We start from the raw sequence: 27,210 nt of genomic DNA on the forward strand, positions 1-27,210 counted from the left end.
GGAAGGAAGGAAGGAAGGAAGGAAGGAAGGAAGGAAGGAAGGAAGGAGGGAAGGAGGGAAGGAAGGAGGAAGGTAGGGAAGGAAGGAAGGAGGGAGGGAGGGAAAGAAGGAAGGATAGTTGTTTTAGGGCTCAAACAAGTTTGTTTCTTTTGCTGCTACATTTAAGTTCCTAGAATGATCCAATTGTACATTCAAAAATATCAGTGGATCTCTTCAATCTAATCCAACTTAATCACATGACATCAAAGTAATGCAAAAGGACATTTACTTAAAATAGAACACCAGACAAATAACAAAGACTTTCTGGGAGGGCATGAGTCTTAATCCCAGTTTCCTGTTCAGATTTTATTGGCATGTAGCTGCAAGGTAGGGAACACTCAGGCTGTGATGACATGTGCATTACATGAACCATGAGTAGTGTCTTTACAACGTGAAACTTCTATTCAGCATGTTAAACATAAAGTACAAAGTCTTTGGAGTTTAGAAGGAAGTTCAAATCTTGTTTAGTTCAACCCCTTGATTTTAGAGGTAAGCAAACCAGAGTCATGATTTGAGTGAACTCCTTTCTTCTAGAGCAGAGGCCTTGAGGCCACAGATTCCCCACCCCTGTTCTAGAGTATTAATTCTCAACAATGGTTTGTCATTGTTGTTCAGTCATTTGAGTTGTATCTTTGTAACTCCATTTGGGGTCTTCTTTGCAAAGACACTTGAGTGGTTTGTCATGTCCTTCCCCAGCTCACTTTATAGATGAGAAAACTGAGGCAAACAGGGTGAAGTGACTTGCTCAGGGTCACACATCTAGTAAGTGTCTTGTACCAGATTTTCACTCAGGCAGATAAGTCTTCCTGATTCCAGGCCCAAGGACTCTATCCACTGCCCCATCTAGCTGCCTCTCTCAACAATAGAAATAATCTCAGACACATTTTCAGATATATCCAGCTAGCCAAGCCTATATCTGGGTTTTTGTCATCCATAGCTTCCATTTATGATCTGACCAGTCCTGGTTAATCATCCGATCTCCTCTGGTCACAAAGACACACAAAAGTTAACCAATCAATAAACACCTATTAAACACATACCTTTGGGGCGGCTGGGTGGCACAGTGAATAGAGTACCAGCTCTGGAGTCAGGAGGACCTGAGTTCAAATTTGATCTCAGACTCTTAACACTTACTAGCCGTGTGACCTTCATCAAGTCCCTTAACCCAAATCGTCCTGCCTTCCCCCCTCCAAAAAAAAAAAAAGTAAACACATAACATACAGAAGTCTCTGTTGGGAACAGAAAGAAATGACGAGCTTGGGTTGAACTTCAGGCATTTATAGATCTAGAACACCAAGAGGACAAACACACTCATGGAGGGTAAGAGGAAATAGAAAACCGAGGCTAATATGGGTAAAAGAAGTGCCTTAGTCTCCATCCTCTTCACACCAAAAACTTGCACAACAATAACACCATAAGAACTTCTCCAAGCTCCCATAAGGCAAATGGCTTAGATCAAACAAATCACCCACCTCAGTCACTTCTGCCTCTGCCTTTCATATCTCTTTGTTCATTACCTTTGTGAGAGGTATGAAGTGGAGTAGCATCACCCATGCTGGGCTGCCTGCATGGGTACTTCGGCACCTACATCACTTATCCTTTCTCTTTCTCTTAATAATTAGAGATCCCTTCACTGCCTATGACCACACGACTGTTAGCTTTCAGTGACTTCATGGCTCTGGTCACTTCTTTCTTCTGTCTTTGTTCAATGAGGAGATTTCTGATACATATGAGATTATGCTTATGATTCCTTTCAAATTAAGCAATTTAGTAAAGGTTAATTGTACATATGAACCATTTGTATGTGCTGAGTGCAGGGAAGGGAAGGACTAGGTTCTAGGTGTCTCATTTTTGACTTGAGAACTCCAATAATCCAACAAGCATTTATGAAGTGTTTGCTGTGTACAAGATACTTTTGGGGGCCCTGAGGGATGCAAGGAAAAACAAGGAACCCTTCCTCTTTAGAGGCTTGCACTTTGATGGGGAGTGGATAGGGGGGTTACAAGATGTAAGAAAATAACTATGCATCACTGTCTGAAGAGAGAGAACCTTTATAATTAAGGGGATAAGGAAAAGCTTCCCAGAGGTGGTGGCAAAAGCTGAACCTTGAAGGGAGATAGAGATCCTAAGAGGCAAAGGTGAAGAGGGGTGAATTCCAGGCCCAGGGGATAGCTTGTGAAAAAGCATGGTTGTGGGAGATGGGATAATGATTCAGGGGGGAATAGCAAGTAGACCAGCTTGGCTGCAACAGAGTGCACAAAGGGGAATAACTTCCCTTTTCACGACCTTTGGATTGTGGCAGCCCAGAGTTGGACAATAATATGGCTCATATTTACCTTTCACTTCAACTATATATGAGTATGCATGTGGTTACCTACATACTCATACCTGTAATCTCTGATTAGACTGAGCATCTTGAGAACAGGGACCTTATTTTTGCCCTTTTTTTGTATCTTCAACATTTAGCACAGTGCCTGCACATAGCACACACGATAAATGCTTGTTGAATGGCTGACTGATTGATCTATGTAGAAATCCACACAGTACTTCTTCATAGCACTGCCATTTTGTAGATGAAGAGACTCAGACTCAGGTTAACTTTTCCAGGCTCACATTGCTAGTAGGTATCAGAAGCAAGAAGTGAACCTTCTGGTGCTCTTTCCAGCTCACTAACTCTGCCAGTGGCAATATTGGGATACTCTAGCCTACCTTGGACAAGGTCTTCCCTGTCACTGGGGAGCTCCCTCGTCCCTCCCCACTACAGTATATACTTCTTTTTTTTATTTTAAATTTTTTTTTATTAATTTGTTTACTTTTAGTTTACAAGATTCATTACCACAACTCCTTGAGTTACAAATTTTCTCTCCCTCCCCACCCCGCCATGGCAGCATACAATCAAGTATAGTATCTGCAAATACTTTCACGTTAGGCATTAGTCAGGTTATAAAGAAGGATTGTAACAGATGGAATGAAGAATGGGAAAGAGGAAACAAAACCAAACAAGAAAAGGAAAAAGGGCAGGTAGTTTGCTTCAATCTGGGTTCAATCACAGTTCTTCTTCTGGATGTAAATATCTCTCTCCATCATGAGTCTTTTGGGTTTGACTTATGTCTCTGGATTGCTGAGAAGAGTCCAGTTTATCAAAGTTGGTCGTCACACATACGTTGTGTCTGTAATTGTGTACAAGTTTCTCCTGGTTGTACTCTTCTCACTCAGCATCAGTTCATATAAGCTTCTCCATGTAAATATGAAGTCCATCTGCTCCTTGTTTCTTATAGCACAATAGTATTCCATAACATGCATATACCACAACTTGTTCAGCCATTCCCCAATTGATGGGCACCCCCTTAATTTCCAATTCTTTGCTACCACAAAAAGAGCTTTTATAAATATACAGGATATACTTCTCAAGGTTCTTTCTGTATGGGGAGCCTTTGGCTCATTAGCATCATTTGGAGGTACATTCTATTGGGGATACAGGTCACAGCACGCATTAGTCTGACATGTCTTGGCTTCTATGACCAAGGTGTAATCCTAGGAGATAGAAACTCTTTTATGGGAAATGAAAATGGCCCAGATAGTTTTTGGTTTTGTTTTTGAAAGTTTCAATGGGCCACACCTTTGGTGACTTCAAGGACAATGAAAGATCTTCCTGCCTTCTCATCCCTGAGTTAAGTGTGCATTCCTAATAAAAGAATGTCCACAGAATAGTGTGTTAACCACGAGGACAAGTCATCTGACCAAGTGTCTGGAACTAGTAGCTTTTCTGAAATAAATGTAATAGGAAAGGATTTGGTTTCTCTTGACTTCCTTCCCACACCCACTCCCCCCTGCCCCTAGCTAGTTGATGTAATCACAAAAAGTAAGGGGGGGTAGATAGACAACAGAAGTAAAGAGAAATTGTCTTGTTCTTGTTCAGTCATGTCCAACTTTACATGACAAAAATCCATGGAGTTTTCTCTGGATTGATTTGCCATTTTGTTCTCCAATGTGTCTCCATTTTTTTTCTTTTACAGATGAGGAACTGAGGTAAATAGGGATTAAGGGGTTTGCCTAGAGTCATACAACTAGCATGTGTCTGAGGCCAGATTTGAATTCAGATCTTCCTGATTCCAAGACTGTCATTCTATCCATGGCACCACCTAGCCGCCCCATTGACTTGCTAAGAACAAAGATGTTTCCAAGCCAGAATTCTCTGAATTGGAAGGGCAACTAACTATTGGCTCAGAAAAGATTGGGCAGAGCCCTGGATACAGTTGGGTGTTTCTAGAACTTAAGGCATCCAGCAGAGAGTAGAGATACACTTTCTGTGGAGACATAGAAGATCAGAATTCTTGGCAGGAAGCAGCTTCAAAGAACCTGACCTCTGGCAGCAGAGAAGAAAGTCAATTGTACCTTCAAGAGAGAACTAGCTATGGATTCAAGAGAAGACTAGCCCAGAAAGTTGAGAGTCAAGCTACAGAGAGGGCTACACCTAGGAAGCCTGGCTGGGTGACCCACCTAGCAGAGATAATGGATATTATGAATATAGGGTCAATCTACCCTGGTTACTGTGGGCATTAATGAAGGAGGCAGTAGTGATTCAACACTCAAGTTGAAAGGAATTTTGACAAGGGTAGAGGAAAGGACCCAACCACACATGGCCAAGCTTAAAATTCACCTGTGCTTATGAAGCTTGGTGAGGCTAAGGAATTAAGATCACTCTGTCTGGCTTAGACTGCCGTGACTTACTGAATAACAAATCTCTGCTTTCTTTAACTCTTCTCTCAGCCCCATTTGGACCTTGTGAATTGTAGTTCTGACCTGGCTTCCACTCTTGATGCCATCTCTGCCCACTTGCCTTTCTAGATCTAGATCTATAACCTGTCTGGCCAGTTCTTACTTTTGTCCCATTCACACCACCATGTAAGAACTACTTGAGTGTCTCATCCCAGGTTCCCCAAATCTAAGAAGAGTAGGTCACCTTCATCAACTTTGCTCATCTGGAGACTTAGCTGGACCCTGACTCTGACCAGACCCAGAAGAGTAAGGCTGAGACATCATCAGTTCACTGAGAAGGAAGCTAGTCCAGTCCCCTTGGAATACTCTATTTACTTCGTTCCTCCAATTGTCTTCTAACCCCATCTGAGCATAAGGATTGAACACCATTGCAATTTATTGCAAGCAAATTAATCTAGATAGGACCAACCTATTGATTAAAAATGAGAACAGTAGGGGGCCACTAGGTGGCACAGTGAATGGAGCACCAGCCCTGGAGTCAGGAGGACATGAGTTCAAATGTGACCTCAGACTCTTAACTAGCTGTGTGACCTTGGGCAAGTTACTTAACCCCAATTGCCCTGCCTTTCCCCCTTCAAAAAAAAATGAAAACGGTGATGCCAAAATCCTCTCTACAAATCTGTGTACTGATGATAGGGCAGGGATGACCTACAGATAAAAGTCCATGCCATGGAACATTTCTACTTTATACTAGGCCATTTGGGATATACTGGGCCAGTCAGGTAGTACAATGGACAGAGTGCTACTTCTGGAGTTAGTAAGACATAAGTTCAAATCTGACCTCAGAAACTTACAGCTGGGCAAGGCCTCTGTCTGCCTCAGTTTCCTCAACTATAAAATGGGTATAACCAACACCTACCTTGTAGGTGTGTTGTGGGGATCAAATGAAATAATATTCATAATGTGCTTATCATAGTTCCTGGAATATATAAGGCATTATGTAAATGTGTACTCTCTTCCCTCCTCTGTAGGATATACTAGTACCAGAGATTGAGAGCTTAAAAGGATCCTGGCCCTGGGTCACACAGGGATTTGAACCCAGGTCCTCTGACTCCAATTTTAATGCTCCTTCCTTTGTACCACACTCCTGTGGAGAGGAACAGATATTGTCTTTGCCCTAGGGAACTGGCAGGCTGATGGAGGAGACAATATATTTATAGAATGCTAAAGAAGTTTCAGTAATAATGCAAGGGGTTACCAGGTGGGTCAGATGAATGGGGAGGTTAAAGCCCCACAGGGAGAGTCACATATAAGAAGCTTAGAGCATCCACATAGAATTTAGGAAATCTCGAAAAACGAAGATGACCATTACCCACAAGACTCTGGTAAAACCTTGCTCGCAGCTTTACATAGTGGAATGACTGTGTGCTCAGGGCAGCAGACCACGACATAAACTAACTATCCTCTAGCCATTTACAATCTACATGTGAAGCTTTGATGTGGATGGAAACCCAGATGGCATACAGAACTCATAGAAGTATGAGGAGGAGAAAGGACCATAGGCCATAATACTGGGCTAAAGTTAATGAGACCGAATTTAACTCAACTTACCAAACATTTATTAAGCATGCAACATTTATTATGTTCAAGGCACTGCATGGGGTGATCAGAATACAAAGATGGGAACAAAACAGTTCCTGCTCTCAAGGACCTTACTTTCTGCTGAGAATATGCAGTGTATACATAGATAAGTAAACAAAAGTTAATTTAAGGAGGGAGAGTGCTAACAACTGGGAAGGGATGTGGCTGGGGGGTTGGACCTGGGAGTGTTTCACATAAGAGATGGCACCTGAGCTTAACCTTGAAGGAAACAAAAGAGTATTAAGAATTACGAGTGAGGAGAGAGTATATACCAGGCTTAGGTGACAGGCTGTGCAAAGAGACAGAGATGAGAGATGGGATTCCAGGATCTGGCACTAGCTAAAAATATTGATGGATAATTTTCAAAGATTTTAAGGATAGGGAAGAACTGGGTATGTTTGTAGGTGGGGAAGGAGGAACCAGAAAACAAGGAGAGACTGTTAATGAGTAAGCTAATGAGAGAAAAAGGCAGGCCTTCTCTTTCAGGGATAGAATCCAAGGCCTCCAAGTAGAAGGGTTGACCTTTTCAGCAAGAAGTCGCCTCTTCCTTAAAGACTGGAGAAAAGGAGGTGGCTAGGTGGTGCAGTGAATAGAGCACCGGCCCTGGAGTCAAGAGGACCTGAGTTCAAATCCGACCTCAGATACTTAACTAGTCGTGTGACCTTGGGCAAGTCTCTTAACCCAATTGCCCTGCCTTCCCCCTCAGAAAAAAAAAGTCAAAGACTGGAGAAAATCAGGAGAGAATTGGGACCAGTGTGGAGGGGATTTGAAGTTTGGAGTAAGTGAAAAGAAGAAGCTTATAGCAGATTTCTTTGATTTTCTCAGTAAAGGAGGAAGCAAGTTTCATTGAATTGAAAGAGAGCATAGGGTATGGTTCAAAGACAGAGTTCCCAAACTTTCTCAGTTCACTGAATATTTAGTGTTTCAGTAAATTTTTCAAGGCATCCCTAGGCCAAAGGAAATACCTAGCAGTTCTGTTATTAAGTAACTAGGTACAAACAACTTAATAAGAATTTATGTCCTGAGGTGGCTAGGTGTTGCAGTGAATAGAGCAGCAGCCCTGGAGTCAGGAGGACCTGAGTTCAAATCTAGCCTCACTTGACATACTTACTAGCCTTGTGACCTTGGGCAAGTCACTTAACCCCAACTGCCCTTCCTCCCCTTCCAAAAAGCAAAAAAAAATAAAAATAAATAAATAAATAAAAAAAGAATTTATGTCCTAACAATTTAGTGGCTGTTTGAAAAAAAATAATCCACAGAAATTTAAAGAAAAAAATTATATTTAATTTCATTCTTAAATTACTGCAATTACTTATAAATGGGATAGTTGAAACTGTTGGGCACAATATAATTTTTTAAACCTTGGAATCAGTTTGGATTCAGCTTCATTTCCTATTACACATTGATTTTCATATGGTAGAATACTTTCTTTTTATCACAGCAATACTTTACAAAGATATAATGTCACAAATGGAATTGGGGCTTATTGAACAGGGATGAGTATTATGTTTCTCACAAAAAGTTAAAGTACAGCAAGGTGCCTCTCTGAGTTTGGGGCACTCACAGAACAGTTTGGGGACCATAGGTTTAGGGGGATTTGCTGAGTGATCACAGCAGAGGAATAGGTTGGAAGTGGCAGTAAAGAGCCTACTTCTGACCTAATGTGTCAGGGGAACACAATCTAGAGAGAGTCGCTAGGAATTCAATGTTTTCTGGATGGGTTTCCATAAGCACAAAAAGATGGAAAGGTTAAGATGGAAGATACAATGAAGGAAACTTTGCTAATGATACAAGAGGGGTTCCAGAGAGCCCAATGGAAGAGGACCTCATGAGAAGGTAGAGAAATAAGATAGATGAAAGAGGATAAGAAAGGGAGAAAACAGAAGAAGGAGGGGGTTGTTTCATCAGACTCAGTCACAAAAGGAAGGTGGAGGTTTGCTAGCCATAGGCTAGAGGAAGTACCAGTTGACCAAGGCTCTTCATTCTCTATGGTCTTATGATGAAAGGTGCCATCAGTCCACTCTCTTTCCAAACCCAGGGACAAAGGAGTAAAAGCATTAGGGATACTGGGCTATCTGTTTGGACTGATAAGTTGGCTATAATTTCCCCATGGACCTGACTGAACTCATATTCCTTTGTCTCATTTCCAGATGTAAGGGAGGGAAGGGATAAGCATTTATATCGTGCCTATATGGGCCAGTCATTGTGCTAAGTGCTTTTTAGAAATATTATCTTATTTGATCCTCACAATGACTCTGCAAGATAAGAAGAGGTATTCCTCATATGAAGAATGCACTTTGACTGATTTCTGCGTCCCTTGTCCTGTCAAGAAGATCAACTTCTTGAAGCAGGAGGCATTGTGTTTAGGTTCTTAATGGTTATGGAGGTATAAAGTGCTACTATTTGCTCAGATAGTCATGAGGAACAGTTACCTACTCCAAATAAGGCAACCTACTGCAGACCTACCTGGTCCCCACCTACTAGTTTTAGTTAATAGTTTGATGGCACAGGATAGAATAGATTCAGGAGATAGTCAGGACTTCCAGTCAAGTCTCTGAGAGCCTCTAGGACCAGGGCACCTACATTTACGTGTCAAGTGATACTATTCTCTCCCACTCTTGTTCCCACATGGGTGAATGACCATGTTCTTCTGCCTTCACAAAGGCTTCTCTTAAATTTAATAGAAATAATAATAACAATCCATCTTTTGAACATCTATGTTCTTCTGATGTTGTCATATGGCTGTGAGTCTTATAACAGCACATTCTTCAAAGAATCGGAATTATGGGTCACCCAAAGGACAATGGTGAGATGCATAGTGGGCATAAGTAGGCAGCAGCATATTGTTGATGATCAAATATGTATACATGCAAAAAACCACCAGCAAAAAGATATCATCAAAGAGATATATGACTGCAAAAGGAGGGAGGCCAGCTGTATGGTAAGGAGTGAACGATAACTATTGGAAAGCCCAATGTGACATTGGTACCCGTGGGTAGCCTGTGGCTCAATGCCACAAGCTCTGGACCTGGATTCAATTTTGGCTGAATCCTCTAAAATAGTATCTTTGGGGCTTGTTTTGTCCTACCCAAAGTTACTTCTGGGAAATCTCAGAATATGCTTGACTCTAACTCCAGCGTAGATGTGGATAAAAGGGTTCCCCAGTACCGTGTAATCACCCAAGCAACAATGCATGTGTTGGGGTCTGGGACAGTCTTTACTCCACCTACAGAAATGCAGGAAGCTGCTCATAAGGAGTGGGCAGACTTCTCCTCCCATGGTGGTTGGGTCCAGCCTCGTAGTGCCACCTTGTGGTTTGGATTCCCCTTGGAAGGGAGAAGAGCATGGAGTTGCTGGAGAAGCAACTACTTAAACATCCCCATGAGGTTCTCCTCCATGCCTGCTCCTAGCTACATGAACCAGAGCAAGTCATTTAAATGCTGTTTGCCTCAGTTTCTTCAACTATAAAATGGGCATAATAACAGTGCCCACCTCCTAGGTTGTTGTCTATTTGTAAAGCTCTTAGCCCAGTGCCTGGCACAAAACAGGTGCTTAATAAATGCTTATTTCCTTTCCTCCTTCCTCCCCCATCTCCCTCCTCACCCCCCAAGATATGCATATGGGCCTCCAGCTTTATACTCTTACGTTACATTAAGAAGAAAAGTGAATTATTGTTCTAGATACCGTAGGCATTCCCCAACACTCCAGTGACCCTCACTTTTACCCCACAAATTTATACAAACAGCCTGAGAATTTGGACTCCCCTGGAAAGGAAACACACTTGGAGTAGCTAGACAGGTACCTTGCTGACATTCTTGTGAGGCCTCTTCTCTTTCTTTAAAAAAAATCTATTTTTATGCTTCATTATTTTAAAATTATTTTTATTGCTATCTTTTGCTTTTATATTACCTACATTTACCACTCTATTCCTCATCTCATTACCTCCCAGAGAATTATCACTTATAATAAAGAAGAAAAACAGTTCAGTAATGTTAATGAATGCATTAAAAAGGTTTGTGTTCTATGAAGAGTTATGTACATGTGGTCTACCAGTTCTGAAGAAAAAGAAAGAGGAGAAGAGGAGGGGAGGGGGAGAAGGAAGAGGAGGAGGAGGCGGGGGGAAGAGGTGGTGGTGGTGAGGGCAGTATTTTCATTTTTCATCTCTTTGGGGCCGGAATTGATCATTATAATTTTCTAACATTGTTTCACCTGTTGTGTTCTTGTTCTTTTCTATATACATTCTATTTCTTTTCTATATATATAGCATTGTGGTCATCGTGTACATTCTTTTTCTCATTGTGCTTACTTTACTTTGCATCTGTTCATATCTCTTTCCATGCTTCTCTGTATCACCATGTTCATTGTTTCTTACCATACAGTGATACTCCATTTCATTCCTTTCCCTAGTCAATAGGCAATCTACTTTCTTTCCAATTCTTTGCTACCACAAAAAAGTGCTATTTTAAAGACAATTGCAGAAATAAAGGTCCATTTTGAGCCCAGAAACCCACAGAACCATCTATAAGTGAAGTACTAATCTGAGGACTTGGACTCTCCCAGAAGGGAAGTAGAGTTGGGGTTGCTAAAGAGGCAACCCCTTTCATATCAAACTCACGTGATCCAAATGAATCTCCATAAATAGTAGAAGGCACCATCCAGATCTTTTGCTCCCCCTACTGTGCTTTTAGTCCCTTCATGTTCCTCCAGCTGTGAGGTGGGAGAGGAACAAATGCATGGTCTTGTTCTCCCCAAGAAGCTGGTGCCACCAGAGAATTCCCCTCTTTCTCTCTAAAAGGCTGGATCAGAACTCTTGAATTTGAGGTTGTCTAAGAGGTGATTCTGAGGCTGTCACTGCTCAGAAACTCTTCTTTCTTTCTTTAAAAGGATAGATTGCAGAACTTTTAAACTCTGGATTATTAGAGAACCCCATGTCTAACCTGGGGTACTAGCAATTGTCTAGGAACTCTATGTTCCAGGCCCTATGTTAAACCCTGGAATATAAAGAGAAAGCAAAAACAGTCTTTGATCTTGAGGAACTCACTTCATTTGTAAAATTAAATTTTTTCAATTAACAAAAATCTGTTTTCTCTCCCTCCCATCCCCCCCCCATCATTGGGGGGAAAAGAATAAAACACTTGGAAAAAATATACACAGTCAAGGAAAATAAATTGGTCACATTGGCCAAATACAAAAAAATATGTGTTTATATATATATATGTGTGTGTGTGTATATATATATATATTGGCCAAGTATAAAAATATATGTGTATATATATGTGTCTGTGTGTTATATACATATGCATACACATGTGTATGTGTGTGTGTGTATCTTGCACTCTGAGTGCAATACCTCTTTGTTAGGAGATGCTTCATCATCAGTCCTCTTGAGTTGTGATTGGTGGTTAGAAATTTGTGATCTAGTGAAGAAGATATTATATATAAACCAGAAAATTATATGTATAGAATAGAGGAAATAATCATGGAAGGGATGGTATTAGCAGTTGGAGAGACCAGGAAAGCCCTCTTGGAGGAGGTAGAGCTTGACCTGACTCTTAAAGAAAGCCAGGGGTTCTAAGACCTGGCAGATGGGAGAGGAGGCATCCCAAGTAGGAGGGTAGCCAGTAGAAAGACATGGAGATGGGAGATGGAGTGTTGTGTGTAAGGAATAGCACATAGACCACTATGGTGGGATGATAGAGTTCATGGGAATAGAAGGTAGGAAGATTGAAAAGATAGGAAGAGTTCAGGTTGTGAAGAAATTTAAATGCCAAAGGATTTAATATGTGTTCCTAGAAGTAATAGGGAGCCACTGAAGTTTATTGAATAGGGAAGTGACATTGTTAAATCTATACTTTAGGGAATCACTTTGGTAGTGGAGTGGAGGGTGGATTGGAATGAGGAGAGACTTCAAGCCAAGCCAAATCAAGTCAAGTCAGTCAACAAGCATTCATTAAGTGCTGGTGACTTAGCGGAGTGTCTACTCCGAGCATGTGGACTTTCCCCCAGCAGAATGGGCATATGGGAACAATTTGTTCCAACAGCCACGAAGGTGGCTGAAGTAGGTGCTGTGGAGCGCTGAGAGCTTGGTCAGACATTGAAGATGCCAAGGGTGTCCACTGTATCTGGGCCATTGCTGGTTGTCTTGACTTTCATCTTGCCATTGGACTTTGATGACTCTGAAAGAGAGAGTGAGGCTGATGTCTTTGTACAATTCTCCCTCACTTAAATCCCATTCATGAACAAGTCAAGATATCACCCTCATCATGTTTGTTATTGGTCCTCTTTGGAATGGAAAGTGAACAACTATGTGCTGGGCATAGTACTAAGTGCTGGCAATGGAAATAGAAGGCATTTACAAGGCTTAGTGCAATTTTAAGCTTTAATAACTTCAGAAGTATAAATGCTACATTCTTATAAAAACACCATTTCTAAGTTTATTCCAATGTCTTTTACACTTGTTTAGTTTTGTGAATTTTAAATAGTACATTTTTAAATTTATTTTGAACAAAATGGAATATGATGCACTCATTGTCTGTGTGACAGTTTCTGGATGAAACTTTCACAGACCAGTGACTCTAAAGGAGGTTCTCTTGAGCAGCTACCTTGGACACCTGACACATTTCCACTAGAGTTTTTTGGTGAGGTGGTGTCAAAATTGTTACTTCATTATTCAGATGATTTAAAGACCAGGATCACAAATGCAATCCTTTTAGTTGCTGAGCAACAGTTGATGAAAGTTTTTATGAGTTTCAAAAATCAACTAGAGTGATGTAAAGCACATGATAGCAGTTATGTTGAATTTTAATAAGAAATGTATCAATATTTAAAATTTTTAAAATAACTGATCTTCCAAAAGTTATCCTTTACAAGTTTTTAGCATTTATAGCTCTGAAATCATTAAAGCTTAAAACTGCACTAAGACTTTTGGGACCATCTGTACACATAGTCCTTGCTTTGCTGTTTACATTCCACTCTGGTCTCAGTTCAGTCATTTTTCAGTCACGTCAGACTCTTTGAGACCCTATTTGGAGTTTCCTTGGCAAAGATGCTGGAAAAGTTTGCCATTTCCTTCTCTGGCTCATTTTACAAATGAGGAAATGGAAGCAGAAAGGGTTAAGTGACTTGCCCAGGGTCACACAGCTACTAAGTGTCTATTATTGTTGTTGCTGTTCACCCTTCATTCTCTAAGAGGCCCAATGACATCAGGAGGACGATGTCTCAGCTTGCAAGTGAATTGGATTTAAGAGAGGCAGGGCTGTGCAAAGTCACCAGCTTCATTCTCTCTTCCAGAGTAACAAGGCATAGGTTTGCTCAACTGGTGATGGCCCCCAATGCAGTGGAAGACCTTGGCCTTTTTAAGTTATAAGCTCTCAGTTTGAGACCAGATTTGAACTCCAGAAGAAAAGTCTTCCTGACTTCAGGCCTGGTGCTCTATGCAACATGACACCACCTAGCACCCTGAAAGGTGGTAGTCCCTATTCAGTGGTAAAGATTTAGAAGAAAGGAAGGTTTGAGGGGAATAACAAAGACTACTATTTTGGACATATTGAGCTTGAGATGGCTATGGGATATCCAGTTGAAATTTCCAACAGAGTTGGGAGCTCAGGAGAGAGACTAAGGGTGGATAAATACATCTGGTAATCATCTGCATAGAGATGATAATGGAACCCATGATAACTGATGAGATCAGCAAAAGGGATTATAAAGAAAAAAAAAGAGGACAGAGTTTTTTGGGGCACCTACAATTAGTGAGTATGACAGGGACAAAGATGTAGTGAAAGAGACCAGGAAGGAGTTGACAGATAGGTAGCAGTGGGTGAACCAAGGGAGAACAAGAAAAAAAAGAAAAGAAAATCCAGAAGGAGAAGGTAATTAACAATGTCAAAGGCTACTGAGGTCAAGAAAGATGAGGTTTAAGAAGAGGACATAAAGAGATCATTGGTAACTTTGGAGAAAGCAGGTTGAGTTGAATGAATATTAGGTCAGGAGTCAAGCTGAAAAAGACTGAGAAGAAAGAAAATGGAGGTACCTTTCCTCTCTTAAAAAGCTTGGTCTTTTTGTTCAGCTTCCAATAATTTCCCCCAAATTGCATGTAAAAATAATTTCAAAGAATTTTTTAAAAGTTAAATTTTTTTTTAAAATTTTGAGTTCCAAATTCTCTCCCTCCTGCTCTCCCCTCCTCCCTTAGATGATGAGCAATTTGATATAGGCTATACATGTGCAATCATCCAAACCATATTTCCATATTAGTTATGTTGTAGAAGAAGACAGGGCAAGAAAAAAAACATGAAAAAATTAAGAAAGTGAGAGATAGTATGCTTCAATTTGCATTCAGACCCTGTAAGATCTTTCTCTGGAGGAGAACATTTAGAAAGCTAGGTCTTTAAACACCCCACCACTTTTCCTTTTCCCAGTATATCCTCCCTTCTCTGACCAGAATAATGGGATTCAGGAATTCCCCTGTTGGGCTAGGAGGGGGAGAGCACATGTAACTCCCATACGCCTCTGCCCAAAGAAGTCATTACTGGCTCCTTGGGGGAAACTAGGGGGAATACTGGGATGTATCTATGTATAGTTTTTACCTCTGGGATCTAGCTTTGCTTTTAGCTCTGCTGCTCTTTGGTCCATATTTTCACTCTCTTAGAATCTCACAAAGAAGCCTAACTCTACAATGGACCTCTTTTTCTTTTAAATAGACCCACGTCAAAGTCGAGCTCTAATCCACAACAGTTTTCACCAACCAAGTCATCCCCCAAAGATCTGAAACAACCAATCCAATCATTTCATCTCAAAATGCTAAGACTCAGTTGTGCTCAGTGACACATGACTGACTCTCTAAGGGCCACTGGGTATGTCCACACCTTCTTTGGGGAAAATAACTCAAGTCTCATACAGATCCTGACCTCCCTTTAGGCTTATCAGATTGACAAGGGAAGCTCTCTGATGAATCTCCATATACATGTATGCTAAGAGAAACCAAAAGGAAGGCCCCCATCATGTTGAGTGGAGCCCCTGTGGAAGATCTATGGGAGGACATGGACAAGAGTTGGAAGGGATGAGTGGATGAAATGTGATTGGCAACCCTGGAAATGAATACCATCATTCCTAAGATCATCTGATCCACTGAAGTGTTTTCTTCAATACTGGAGTATAAGAACACATTTAAATAGTGTTTTTAAAGTTAACAGATTGCTTTAATCAATATATCCCCCATGGATTGGTGAAGTCCTATACTTGAGTCTACAAAGTTACCTGGGGAAGAAGAGGATGTCACTAGACAATAGTTTGTGTAAAAAAAAAATCTGAACATTTTAGTAAAGGGGGCAGCAGGATGTAGAGGAAAGAGGCATAGTTTGGCTCCGAAAAGGAAAAAGTTTCTCAAAATTCCAGAATCATAGCATCTCAGAGTTGAAATATTAGGCTTCCTTCAAGATTGCCTGTGTCACCTTCTTTTTTTTTTATCAAGCTTTTAAAACTTTATCTTTGTTTAATTTTTCTGTGTTTTCTTTTGCAATATTGCTAATATGGAAATATGGTGTTTCATCTTCTTAAAGAGGATTTGTCTGGTTCCTCCAAGACTGAACCTTTTCTTTAAGGTTACCTTCCACCTTTCCTGTGTATATCTTGCATATACATAGTCATTTGTATGTTGTCTCTCCCACCAGACTGTTAGTTTCTTGAGGGCAGGACCTGTTTTTGTTTTTCTTTGTATTTCCAGTGCTTAGCACACAGTAGGGGCTTAATGAATGCTTGTTGATTCATTGATTAAAAGGTACCTTACTGTCCATATAACCCAAACTGTACTTAATAGGAATCATGCCTAAGTGGTCATCTGGCCAAAACCCTAAACCTTCCAGGGAAGAGGAAGGCACTACCTCCTTGGGTGATGCCTTCCGCTTTGGGAGAGCTCTAATTGTTAGGAAGTGATTCCTTGTCTAAAGTCTAAATCTGACTCTGCTTTTTTTGTTTTTCAGTTGTGTTTCAGTAGTGTTCAATTCTTTGTGACCCCATTCAGGGTTTTCATGGCAAAGATATTGGAGTGATTGGCCATTCCCTTCTCCAGCTGATGAGAAACTGAGACAAACTGGGTTAAGTGACTTGTCTAGAGTCACACAGTTAGAAAGTGTCTCGAAGCCAGATTTTGAACTCAGAAAGATGAGTCTTCCTGACTCCAGCCTGCAGTTGATACAGTGTACCACCTAACTATCTCCGACTCTATTTCCACTTTTTTCTCTTATGTTATGCATTTATAGTCATCTCATTTTATTATGTCAAATATAGACATTTATAGTCAGCTAATTTTATTACGTACCAACTATTTGTCTCACACTGTGCTAAATGCCAGGAATACGAAGGAAGGCAAAATGGTGGAGACAACATGCCAACAGCTCTGTACAGACGAGACCTATATAGGTTAAATTGGAGATAGTCTCAGAGATAAGGCAGTAAGATTAAGGAGAACCAGGGGATTACTATTTCCATATGATAGCCTTTCAAATATTTGGAATGGAATAAGCATTGATATGGTACCCTCTATGTGCCAAGGCATTGTGCTAAGTGTTTTATTTGTTTGTTAATTTTGCAAATAGTATCTCATCTGATACTCAGAACAACCCTACCTTGTGGGAGGTGCTATTATTATCCCCAATTTACTGTTGAGGAAACTGAGTCAAACAGGATTAAGTGACTTGCCCACAGTCACACAGCTAGGAAGTGTCTGAGGCCAGATTTGAATTCAGGGTTTCCTGACTCGAGGTCCAGCATTTCTCCAGACACAGTATTACCAGTTCCTTCAACTAGTTCTCACATGGCATGGTCTTTAGACCCTTTACTATTCTAATTCAGAGAATCACATACAGAATTTTAGGGTGAAGAGGACCTTAGGGATCATCTGTCTCCCACTACAGCTATCTGGGAGGTAGTCATCCTGCCCATGGTTGACTTCCCATGTTGAATTTTTGACCCCCTATTCTTCTTGAAGGATACGTCTTAAGGGCTCTACAGCTTATTAATGTCATTCCTAAAATGTACTACCCTAAAATGAGCACAATATTCCAGATGTAGTCTAACCAGAACAGAGGGCAAAAGGACCCTTGCTTCCATCATCCTGGATGTTTCAGCCACATTAATATAGTATCAGATCCAAAGAGCTTTTCTGGCTTCCAGCTCACATTACTGACTTATAATGAACTTGTAGTTGATGAAAAGCCCCAGATTTTTTTCCCACATAGATATGTTTAACCACATGTTTCTCATCTTTATTTATGTGGTTTATTGCTTTTTAAAATACAAACTTAGGATTTTGCACTTATGCCTATTAAATTTTCCCATTCATTAGATTCAGCCCAATGCGTTAGCCTATTTAGGTTTTCTTGGATCCTGACTCATCAGAGAGTGAGCTAAAAGCAGAAGGGCTGCCTCAGCCAATAGTGAGTTCCCCATCCCTAGAAGTCTTCAAGCTGTAGTCTTCAAGATTGCCACTTGGTAGGGAAATGGCAGAATGGATAGGTAATAGGTCAGTTGTAGGCTAGCCTAGAGGACAGAGGTCCCTTCCAACTCTGAGATTCTCTGATTTTCTTTCAGAAATAAGAAGTAGAATAAGACCAAATACTAGAATAAGACTATAGAGCAAATATTTTCCCTCACAGTTTACCTATGTTCACTTTCTCATTTATTCAATAGAAATTTAAGGAGTACTTTGTATGTGCAAGGCATCATGGGGGATATCAAGAAGAAAAAGACACAATCCTTGGCCTCACAGAGTTTGAAGATCTAAGAGGTAAGATTGGACACATACACAAGGAACTGCAATGTAAGGTAGAGACGAGCAGTGCAAAAGAGATTTATAAAGTGCTTGGGGGATTCAGAAAGAGAAGTAATTACTTCTGTCAGTGGGAAGGAGATACAGAGAAGGCTTCATGGCAGAACTGAAATTTGTACTGGGTCCTTAAGGATAGATGGGAACTGCACATCATTATCGTAATAACATCCAGCAATTACACAGTTATAATAATAATGGCTAGCAATTATACAGTGCTTGTTTGCCAAGCACTTCACAGACCTTATCTCATTTGATCTTCACAATGCCAGGAGGTAGGTGTAGAGGAAATAAAGGCAAACAGAGGTTAAGTGACTTGCCCAGGATCACACAGCTATTAAGTGTGTGAGGCAAGATTTGAACTCATACCTATCGTGACTCCAGGTCCGGGACTCTACCCACTTGCCACAGCATGGTCTCATCACGCATGCAGAGTAGGGGCCTAGGAGGAGAAAATGCTGCATATCTGAGTCCATGGCAATATCAGTGAGAAGGGGATGTGACTAATATGCTATGCCACAGAAAGGTGTTGTCTTAGGTGGAGACTGTACATGGGACAGGCTGATTTGCCAATGACTTATGTGGCTCTCACCATAGCAATTTTCTCACGTAATCCATGTTGACCTTTCTTGGACTTTGGACTGCTACTCTAATCTTCTGTGTTTTACTCAGAAGAACTCTTTGTCTTGTCATCAATATAACTTTGTTCACCCATTCGTATCACAGATTATATCATATCTTTCCCCCTCGACCACCAAGGATGTTACCTTTGCACCCTAATTGCCAGCATGGGTTTCCACAGGAAGTAGGGAACCTGACACTTCAGATAGATGGAGGAGAATGAGAAAAGGTGTGGAGTGAGTCCTTCAGCTCAACTGGAACACAGACTGAGAGATGAAGGATACTATATGATCAGCAGCGTGGAGGAGAAACCAACATATTAGGTGTGGGGTCAGGAGCACCAAATTCAAGTCCCATCTTGGACATTTCACCACACTGAAGAATTTTAAAGTTGTGAAGGACCTAAGTGGTGATTTAGTCCAATCTATATACCCCAGAGATCATACTCAATGAGTGGTTACTCAGTCTCTGCCTTAAGACCTCCAAGTAGAAGGAACCCACCACCTCTCAGTGCAGCCCATTGCACTTCAGGGAAATATTTGCTCTATAGTTATTATTCTAGTATTTGGCCCTATTTTACTTACTTCTTATGTCCTGAAAAAAAATCAGAGAATCTCAGAATTGGAAGGAAGCTCCACCATCTTGGCTAGCCTCTAAGTGACCAGTCATCCACCCACTCTGCCACATCCCCATCAGGCAGCAATCTTGAAGACTTTTAGTGACAGGGAACTCACTATTTATCAGAAGCAGCTGTCATGACTGTAGCTTGCTATCTAATGCATCAATATTGAGGATCTCTCATTGTGAAGAAGTATTTTCCTCTAATATTAAGCCAAAATTAACCTTGCAACTTTTATCTATTGCTCCTGGTTCTATTCTATGGGACCCAAAACAACAATTTTAACCCATTTCCCACATGATGGCTCTCCATATCCTTGAAGGCAACTGTCACGTCCTCTCTGAGGCTTCTTCTTTCAATCAATTAACAAGAATTTATTAAATGCCTATTGTGTTCTAGACACTAAGCTATGTGCTGGGGAAATAAATATAGAGAATGAAACAATATCTTTTAAGTTAAGCAGCTTACAATGTAATGGGCGACATAGCATATATATATATATATATATATACATATATATATACTATATATATATAGAAACACATACAGAATTATTATAAAGGAAATAATTACAAATACACAGTGTTTGTATCCAGTATAATAAATACAGTAGGTGGTACAGTGGACAGAAAATAAGCCTTGAAGTCAGGAAGGTCCAGGCTTCTCTAGGTAGCTATTATCTGAGTGACCCTAGATCAATAAACAGATATGACTGGGCCCTCCACTGTCTCTGTGCACAACAGTAAGTCACTTCCCCTTTATGGGCCACATTTAGAGGTTAGACTAGATGATCTCCAATGTTCCTTTCAGCTCTGAAGTCCAGGGAGCCTCTGATGGTGCTATGGAGCTTCCAGGCAAGGAGGGAGGCTGACCTGAGACCTATAAGAATTGTTCCCCCTCTAATTTTACATTAGATGAATCACCTTTGAACTTAATCCTATAATCACTTTTCACTTTACAACTACAATTACAGGTGACTCATAGTGTTTCTAGCCCCTGATATTTCACAGTGCAGGAGGAGGAGGAATAAGAGATGATGGAGGCTTTGATTCAGGAAGACTAAGAAAATGATAGTGTCAACTAACAAAAACTGGGAAGCCAGGAGTAGGCATGAGCTTTCTGGGGGAAGATCTATCTAGTTGTGGCAAAAGAAAAGTACAGTCAAGGCGTTCTGTAATTTAAGGGAGCATAAGATAAGAGCTTAATGGGTAGTCTTACTTCTGACATGTACTGACTGAGTGATTCTGGGCAAGTCTCATAACCTCTCAGTGGGCCAGATGATTCACTTAAGAATTTAAATTTCAGATACAGATCTTCCCTGCTTCAGCCTCAGTCTACCAACTGGGTCACTGATAGGTCATGGACCTCCTGCAGGGCAGGACAGAGGGAGCAGTGGACCATCCCTTCCCTTAACAGAGGCTACCAATTAGCAAGAATAAACTCTTTTTCTCTTATCATTGCCCAGTTCCTACAAGGACTGAGTGCCAACTTTTTTTTAAGTTAATTTCTTTATTTTTAGTTTTCAACATTCACTCCCATAAGTTTTAAATTTTCTCTCCTTCCCTCCCCACAATGGCATGCAATCTGATTTAGGCCCTACATATATATTCCTATTAAACATATTTTCACATTAGACGTGTTGCATAGAAGAATTTTAACAAATGGGAGAAACCATGAGAAAGAAAAACAAAACAAAACAAAAAAAGAAAATAATTTCCTTTCTACAGTCAGACTCCATAGTTCTTTTTCTGGATGTTGATGGCATTTTCCATCATGAGTCCTTTGGAGTTGTCTTGGATCCTGGTATTGCTAAGAAGAGATAAGTCTATCAAAGTTAGTCATTACACAATGCGGTTGTTACTGTGTAAAATGTTCTGGTTATGCTCACTTCACTCAGCATCAGTTCATTCAAGTCTTTCCAGGTTTTTCTGAAGTCTGTCTACTGATCATTTCTTATGGAACAATAGTATTTCATTACACTCATGTACCACAACTTGTTCAGCCATTCCTAAACTGATGGGCATCCCCTCAATTTTTGGTTCTTGGCTACCACAAAAGAGCTGCTATTTTTGTACAAGTGGGTCCTTTCCCCACTTGTATGATCTCTTTGGGATACAGCCCTAGAAGTGGTATTGCTGGGTCAAAGGATGTGGACATTTTTATAGCCCTTTGAGCATAGTTCCAAATTGTTCTCCAGGATGATTGAGTGCCAACTTTTGATTGGATGCTGGTCACTTCCCTCATCCTCTCCTCTGCTGTGCCCTTGCTCCCCAAAGTCCATGGGGCAGGAAGCTTACCATCTGCCTACTGCTTTGCCTGCTATATTCTAAATGCCACCTGGTCTTTCTCTCTGCCATGAGGATGGACTCTCCTTGATGCATTTTCTCCTCGGATTTGAAGAGGTTTTGAACACAAGGACTGTCTCTTCTCTATTTGTATCCCCAGTGCTTAGCAATATGCTGTTGTTCACTCCTGGCCAACTCTTTGTGACCTTGTGAACCATACTGTCCATGGGGTTTTCTTGGTAAACATACTGAAATGGTTTGTCATTTCCTTATCTAGTGGATTAAGGCAAACAGAGGTTAAGTGACTTGTCCAATGTCACACAACTAGTAAGTATCTGGGACCAAATTTGAACTCAGGCCTTCTTGACTCCAGGCCCAACACTCTATCTACTGTACCACCTAGTTGCCTTCTATGCAAACAGATTAAGGAATTTGCCCAAGGTCACACAGCTATTAAGTGTCTGAGGTCAGATTTGAAGTCAGGTCTTACTAATTCCAGGCTCAGTGCTCTATCTGCTATACCACTTAGTTGCCATCTAGACAGAGGTTAAATGACTTGCCCAAGGTCACACAGCTATTAAGTTTCTGAGGCCATATTTGAACTCCTCTGCATCACTCCAGGGCCAGTGCTTTATCTACTGAGCCATTTAGTTTCCATCAATATGCTTGACATATAGTAAGAGCTTAAATAAATCATTTTCCATTCCATTCCATCAATGAAAGGACAGTTCTGGACCAAACAAAAGGAGTGGAAGGAACTCAAAGGGGGAATAGATCACTGGGAGTAGTCAAGGAAGGCTTAATGGAAGAAAGGCTGATCTTCTCAGCTTGAAGGGCATATGGGATTTTAGTGGATCGAGGATAGAATGAAGATAGGTTAGGGAATCAAAGCCATAGACTTCAACTCAATCATTAGTAAGCATGGACTATGTGTAATATGGTAGATGACCATCTGGTCTTGGCATCAGGGAGACCTGAGTTCAAGTCTTGATTCTCAGTGCCCTAGGAAGCTCTCTAAACCAATGGAGTTGCCAATATGCCCTGGGTAAAGGGAATTTTCACAACTAGAGTTCCCCTAAAACAACGAAGTCAGAGGTATGGGCTCCTCTTCCCAACTCCCAAAATATGCAAAGCATTCTGCTACAGAGTGGAAAGTGTAAGAAGCATTTGGGCTTGATGGGTAGTAGAGTCTGGCTGGAGGTGAGGATTTCTATCTAACAGGTGTACTTGTATGGCCTTTGAAATTGCTTCTACCTCTAAGAATCTGTGATTCTAAATACAAATCGTGTCTGTGATGCGTAAACAGTGGACAGGTCTTAGCTCTCCAAAATACCCAGAGATTCAGTCCCCTGGTAAGAATTCACCTGCTTCATTATTCACACTTTTCTCCTTTCCCAGCTGTGAAGCACTCACTGGATTGTTCTATGAAGTTTGCATAGACAAAACAAATTGCAGTGGGATTCTATAGACCTGCAACACTTCAAATAAAAGAAAATCATGCCTTATTCTGTCAAAATCTTTTCTTGATCTAGCCTGAAAAGATATCCGGTCTGTCTTCCTTCTTCAGCACATGTTACAATCTTTCTCATTATCATAGAAAGTCTCCCTGCTTTCCTTTCTCTCCCGGCCTGTGTTTGAGCTTGGGGAAGCATCTGATGGGCCAATACTGCCGCTCTGTGTAGGAGAATGCCTGATAATATTTGGTAATTTGCATTCAGCAGTGTGAATACTCACAGCTGTCGGATGTTAATTCTGTCCTCGGGCAGAAAAAACAAATGCCAGTCACTTTTGAATCCTGGTTGGGGATAGCCTTGCTCTTTCATCTGGCAATTAGAGCTGCTGCTAACAGCTCAATCAAACTTTCAGGCTAGTCATGGGAATAATAATAGCAATAATAACTAAGAAGTAGGATGGCATAATGGAGGAATAGCCACTCTTGGTGGCAGGAAGGCCATGTTTCAAGCCCACCTCTGACACCTACCGGCTATGTGACCCTGGACAAATAAATTCACATCTTACTGTCCCAGGAACTTTCTTGGGGTGGGGGGAAGAGCTATTTAAATTTGTTTTAAATAATATTTTATTTTTTCCAGTTACATGTAAAGATAAATCTCCTGGCTATTCTTTAAGACTATAAGTTAGAGATCATAATTCTGGAGTTCAATGGAACCTCAGAAGCTATTTATTTCAACCCCCTCATTTTACAGAATTGGAAACTGAGGTTCAGCCTAATGACTGTGCAGATCCTACCAAGTATGAATGGTTACATTGGAGCAGGTGTCACAGGTAGGCCCTTCCACCCAACCTTCTTGCATATCCCTTTCTTCTGTTTCCCCTCCTACCTAAACACTGTCATTCCCATCTTCACTCTCCTCCTCCGTCACAGGAAGGAACTCAGAGTCCTGGTTCCACTTTAACCCGCTAGTCTCCCTCTCTCTTTTCAGCGATCATGGGTGTGACTCTTCCATAATCCTCCCTATCCCATATATGGTGGGGGTAAGCCTGGTCGCTTTATGAGTAGAGCGTCACTAACTATAATCTTTCCGATAAGATGGAGGACCACTGGCCTTGCCATCTGCCCTGCTACTATGTCCTACAGATTTCCAGATATTATCAACCACCCTGTAGTCATACCCTGTTATTAGAAGGTGACGTCCTTGCAGGCAGAGATTATCTTATTTTCCTGTTAGTAGCTCCAACACTTAGCACAGTGGTTCTCTTATAGTAAGCATTTAGACGTTTCATACATTCATTCATTCCCCGAGATCATTTACGTGGATCACTGATCTATGCCAATCACGATGATGATGTTGTTCCTTGCTCGGGATACTTCATTTTTTGTCTGCATGCCTTTGTCACCCATGCCTGGAATACTTCCCCTCCTCATGTCTGCCTCTTAGAATTTCCTGCTTCCTCTGGGACTCAGCTCAAATGTCAATTTCTGCATGTCACCTTTTCCAGTCTCCTCCCCTACTACCCAACAGCTGGAGTCTTTTCCTTTAAGGCTACCATCCACCTACTTTGTATTTCTTTAGTATGTCAGATTTATGGGTAGCCCAGGCATGGCCTTAACCCCCAAATTAGCTCTCTGGGCTGGCTGGCTCACCTAACCTGCACTCACACCAACAAGTCTATTTTTTTCCTGGTGTGGTACCATGCCAGGTTGCTATATCTCACTATTTATTCTCTCAGGGTCCTAGGGTTAATCCTGGGGGTGTATATGAGTGTGTGTGTGTGTGTGCGCATGTATACCATGTGTGTTTCCTGTGTAGCTCTCCACCGTAGCTCCTGAGCTGCAATAGCTGAAATCAGACACCATGACAGCATTCATTGTTTTATGTTTTAAAATAAAATTTTATTGATATCTTTTGTTTTTACATTGCCTAATTTTTTCTCAGTAGTCTTCTCTCTTCCCCTTCTTAGGGAGCTATCCTACATAACAAAGAATAATTTTAAAGATACAAAAGAAAAAGAGAGAAAAAGAAGGGGAAAATCAGTCAATACGTCAAAAAAGTCCAAAAATATACATAATATTTAGAATACATGGATCTCTCATCTCTGCAAAGGATCAGGGGAAGGACGCCATTTACTTTTAAACATAAAATATTACTAAATGATGAAGTAAAAGCAATAATAACCTTAGTCTTTGATCAATAGAAGAAAAAGCAGTAATAAACATTTACCAAATTAAAAACTAGAGCAGGCATAATTGAAACGGTCCATACATACACTTGAGTCACACTCTCCCACCAAAGCATATAGCATCAATAGAGGAGAAAGGGCAACCCACAGAAATCTAGCAAGGATGTAAGTGAATATGGAAACCCATATGCCCAGGTCAAATCACACCTCAAGTCTACAGGCTTTGCTATTCTTTATTCTTTAGCAGCAATTTATGCCATATGAAGCGGCTTCTCTATGAGATATTCCTCATTCTCCTTCTGGGTAAAGCTGTTCCTTTTCTGCTAAAGCTGATGAAACAATGACCATCTCTTTTAGCTCATATCCACCTTTATCAGGGCTTTGAGAAAGTGTTATGCTATTATAGTAACAAACAATTCCTTTAATTGGCAGAAGATTAAACTTTGCCCAGTTGTTGCCAAGCCTCTACTCACGCACACAAAAGCACAGCTCACAGTAAAACGAGTTGCAAAACTTTGATTTTTTCCCTTTGTTTCTCTTTCTCAGACTACAGAGGCCAGTAGAGGGCAACACAGTAGAAGACAATCCTTAGCCTGTAGATGAAGAGTAGCAAGCTGTGAGTTCTCACAACAGCAGCCTCCAGCTCTGTTCCTATGAGCTTATTGCAGCTGCTCAAGCCTTTCTCAAGCCAATCAGGAATAAAAACAAAAACAAAAACATCTCTCTTCCAATCATCAAGTCCCCAGCAAAGGAGCTGCAGTCAGGTCTCTTAGCTGGAAGCCTTCCATGTCTTTTGTCCCTAGCTTCCTGTGAGTCCTTAGTTTGTTCTGCCTCTCTTTCTTGTCAAAGCTTCTTCTCTGGTTTCCTAACAACTTCTAATGCGTCAAATCAAAGTCCTACTGGCCGGGGAATCATCTTTACCTTATAAAGTTAAAATATAAGAAATTCATAATTCTGTTAGATATGAACTCAACAATCCTTCTGTAATTTTCCCATTGTTCCCAAAGAGTTATGTGAATATAATTTTGTTAATTATAAATTTCAAAATGCTAAAAAATATTTAAAAAGATACCCTACCCATATACTCATGAGCTGATGATGGACCACAATGCCCTACAGTCGTCACTTCCTTGGTCATTACTCAGCCCTTCAAACAGATCCTCAATGTACATTCATGAGGTGGGAGTGGGATGGGGTGATGAGGTTCTCCATCTGGCATGCAGAACAGTCTGTACTTATCTTCCATTATTTAATCTAAAAGATTTTTACTTCTTTGCAAATTTATTATCAGGGTTCCTTATATAATTATTCTTTCTTTGCCCCTTTTCAGCAACCAAATTGTTCACATATGAAAGGGGTAATATCTTATATATCTATGATATCTCTATATAATGTGGGAAGGTAGGTGGCATGGTGGATAGAGTGCCAGTCTTGGAGTAGGGAAGACCTGAGTTCATTCCAAGCCTCTGATACTTTACTAGCTGTATGATCCTAGGCAAATCACTTAACTCTGTTTACCTCATTTTCCTCATCTGTAAATAAGTAGAGAAGTAAATGGCAAACCACTCTAGTATCTTTGCCAAGAGTCAGACATGACTCAACTTCAACAACAGCTACATAACATAAGCTTTTTGAGGTCAGGGACTGTTCTTTACTTTTTCTTTATATCTACAGGACTTGGTTCAGTGCCTGGCACATAGTAAATAAATATTGTTGATTGATTAATTGCTAACTGACTTTCATATAAGTGCAGTTTTAAGCTTTAATATAGCTTGAAGCCGCACTAAGACTTTTGGGACACCATGTATATTTCTTTAAAATTTGCA

General features: G+C 40.7%; 1 long non-coding RNA gene across 4 annotated transcripts in view; it reads left to right on the forward strand.

Moving 5' to 3' along the window:
• LOC138162807 (uncharacterized) overlaps positions 1-27,210 on the forward strand; it is a 164,782-nt gene that overhangs the window by 49,288 nt on the left and 88,284 nt on the right. For all 4 annotated transcript variants that reach the window (XR_011168717.1, XR_011168715.1, XR_011168714.1 and 1 more), the window contains one exon: positions 18,082-18,178. This is a non-coding gene — a long non-coding RNA (uncharacterized lncRNA). The remainder of the gene's footprint in view (positions 1-18,081; positions 18,179-27,210) is intronic.

This window comes from Petaurus breviceps, unplaced genomic scaffold (genome assembly GCF_028583685.1).
Source record: "Petaurus breviceps papuanus isolate PSGF00001 unplaced genomic scaffold, PetGlider_PUasm1.0 186, whole genome shotgun sequence".
Lineage (NCBI taxonomy): Eukaryota > Metazoa > Chordata > Mammalia > Diprotodontia > Petauridae > Petaurus > Petaurus breviceps.